The sequence below is a fragment of the Pinus tabuliformis genome, chromosome 1_2, assembly GCF_031772625.1.
Source record: "Pinus tabuliformis cultivar Carrire ecotype Pingquan chromosome 1_2, CPIR1, whole genome shotgun sequence".
NCBI classification, from domain to species: Eukaryota; Viridiplantae; Streptophyta; class Pinopsida; order Pinales; family Pinaceae; genus Pinus; species Pinus tabuliformis.
In genome coordinates this window covers 857,198,653-857,202,037 of record NC_142298.1, presented here as the reverse complement: position 1 = coordinate 857,202,037, position 3,385 = coordinate 857,198,653, and positions in this window count along the sequence as shown.

Genomic DNA, 3,385 nt, shown 5'->3' with positions numbered 1-3,385 from the left:
CACTCTTGAACACGACACTTATTATTCACCTGGGTTGGGAAATCCTTTGCCTCACAGTTGATCAAACCACATTGAAAGTCTTCAGCCGGGTTCCGGGGATTAACTTTGAGTCATTCGTTACCAAGCCATCTGTTGTGTCGTTATGTGTTCAAGAGGTCTGCAAACAAAACTTTCATCTGCAAAATACTTGTCATCCATTTTGACCATCCCTGAGTCAGTCCTTACAGCAACATTTTCTCCGACTTGAACTATGATTTCGTGTTGTGGGCTTGCCTGCAACGGGTCGCTTTCTATCGACATCAGCACATTATCTAGAGAGATGAATTAGAAATCGTCAGTACCTTGAAGTCTGCATGCATCAATGGCAGGTTTCTCGCCTTTGACGTCAGTTTACATCATTGACTTTCGATCGAAGGATTCCGTGAAATGTTCGACATCAACTCATTCATTCACATCTCATGGATTGTACTGGGTACTTTGAGAACCATTGACATTACTGGTGGTCTCTCTCACACTTGTTAACAGTTTACATCATCGACTGGTAATCAAGTGGTTTCTACCATATTCGACATCAACTCATTTATTCGCATGGCTAGAATCGTACCAATTCGGGAAGTAGAAATGAAGACCCTGGATCTAGTTCCCACCATCCAGGCTGCGAGGAGTTTTGTATTCATTATATAGTAGACCAATTATAAACAGACGGCTGCGTCCATACTGTGTCTACGCAAGTCTATGATTATGATGTACTGCAAGATCATTCCTATATCAGAGTAGTTAGTCTGTTAGTTAAAGTTTTGATCTGAGGATGGGAATGCCTACCTCAGTGATGATATAATCTTATACATGTATTTTGTGTTGAAAATTGTAGGTTCTGACCAGGCTCTCCACGAGATAATCCTTGAAATGATAAAGCGCTTCACCCTTCCTAGATAATACAAAACCCTAATCTACTACAGGCTTCGCACTTTAGGGGGAAATCTGTTACACTAAAAAATGTCACCATGGCTATTTACAGTTAGTATGGCTCTATCAACAGTCATGCTATCCTCCTGGGCAAGTCTTATGCCTCTGCTTTCCATGTCAAACTCCAAAAAGAGAGAAAGTCTTTGTAAATGTGTTTATCTCTGGGTACGCAGATTCTCTCAGCCTTACCTGCGTGTACGCACCTAATGTTCACAAAAACTGCGTACTTGTACGCTCTGTATGTAAAGGGGCAGGTGCGTACCCCTGTAAAGGTCAAAAGGCGCGAGTTTCATCTTTAAAAAGTTACTTGTGGTCATTTCTAGAGCATTCTAGAAGGTTGTTCGACGTGTATTGAGCGCCTACAGATGGTTCATGTACCCCTATGAAAGAGGAACTTATCCCATCAAGAGAGGAGCTATCCCATCCAAAGAGGGGATTATCCCATTGATGGTGGACCTGATTAACTTCCTCTTGAGCACTATAAATACAGGCATTGGGCCAGAAGGAGGAGAGGTTGAAAGCTAAACATTTCTAAGGGTAGATGCTGCTGGAATTAGGACTCCCATTTAGAAGCTTGTGAGGAGAGATTCCCATCCTTTCTTGTTTCATTTGGAAGTGGGTGAGCTTTGTCAAAGTAAAGGAGAACTCTTGATGGACCCTGGGAGGGACTTGCACAACACCAAGGCTCAGGTTGTAATTGTTCCTTTTGTTTCCTATTAATGCAAATGAGTCCATTCTTCTCAATAACTTGTTATTTATGAGTTGTTTCATGTACTCCTTGGTCTATATGTTAAATATGTTTTATTTTATGAGATTATCAAGTGCTATTTAATCGTTTGATTGTTAGTGAATGCAGGTTTCGAAGTGAAGGAGGAGCTCATCCGGATCGGCGAGGCTGGACTACTACAATAGCGTTGGACTACAGGTAGGATCTAAACACTTGATTTCTTGTATGTTAAATGCATGTTTAGAGAAGGATTGCTCTTGTTTGTCTTGTTTGTCACTAGAGAGTCTTAGGCTCTTAGGGAGGTTGGTTGTGTCCGCACTATCGACTCTTTCCGCCTGACACTAACACCTTCTGAAAAAAGCATACAAAGACGTTGCCGGTAAACAAACTGACATTCTCGTCTTGGACAAAAGAGACAAAACATAACCAGCCAAACTCAGCCTAATTGCTGTATATTGAGAGCATGTTGGCTCACACCAAAAACAAACAGGATTTGAGACCATATTCGTATGCAGAGACCCAAAAAAACTAAGACCCATGAACATAGACCCAGGAAACATAGACAGATTGCAGAAAGGCGAGCAGAGCGAAGACAGAGGTACCATCCGTCGGTGAGAAATCAGCCTTAATCATCCTGATGCGGAAAATCGGTCACGTCCTTGTCCACCCGGCTAGACGAAGCCACCCAGGTAACAAAACCACTGTCTTCAATCCCTTCTGGAGGAGTGACCAAGTTGAGGATGCCGCTTTCATGATGAACCGGTTCGCAGCCAAGGATTTCGTGCTGATCAGAGTTAGCTTGATGCGTAGAAACTTCAGGCACCGGGCAATCTTCCTGCATATTGTCTGCATTTGACATCACTCTTGCCATTTCCCCCTGAACGATGCTGTCTTCCTGGGAATGAGAGGAGGAGGAATGGGCAGAGCTTTTAGGATTATCCTCTTCCTCAGCAAGAATAACCGTGATACTGGCAGTCAAAACTGGTCTGTTGAGCCTGCTCTGGAAGGTGAACCGGGAAGTTTGGAATGAATTATGCGGAAGAGGATGAGCATATCCAGAGGGTGGTGAGGAAGGAGAGGCCGAAGCAATGGGAATAACATTCTGGGGCAAGGAACTAGAGGCTCTGCCTCTATTGGCGCTGGAACCTCCTCGGCGGGAGACCCCTCTGCGACGAGGCATCTTCAGATTGACACAGCGGCGGAGAAAAGGGGAGTGGCAGAGCTGATGGGAGAGAGAGTGGGAACAGAGGAACCCGGCCGAGCCTACAACCCAGGCGTGCTTCCAAGCTATCTGAGTGAGGCAGGGATGCGGAAATACAAGCTGGTGGAGGAAAAAAGAACCAGAAGCAATGGGATGAACCATAAACCGTTCCATGTATAAAGCATTGAGCTTGAGCTCTCGTTCCATGCGCTCATTAATGGCTAACTGAGCGACCATCATTCCACTTATCCTCCAAATAAATTCGCATACCATGAGATCTACTTTCTGAGTCCTCCAGTCAGGTGCGAGGCCAGGTGCCTTAATTATCCAAGACCTCATAAATGTGTCGTGTTGTCACCCGCATCCGGGTGAGTTTCATGCTCCTGAAGCATATCATCCTTGACTATATTCTGGAATTCAGAGAGTTGGGCTTCGGTGGCTATGCTGGATAATGAGCCTGCATAGAGATCTACCCCCATTTCCACTCCGAT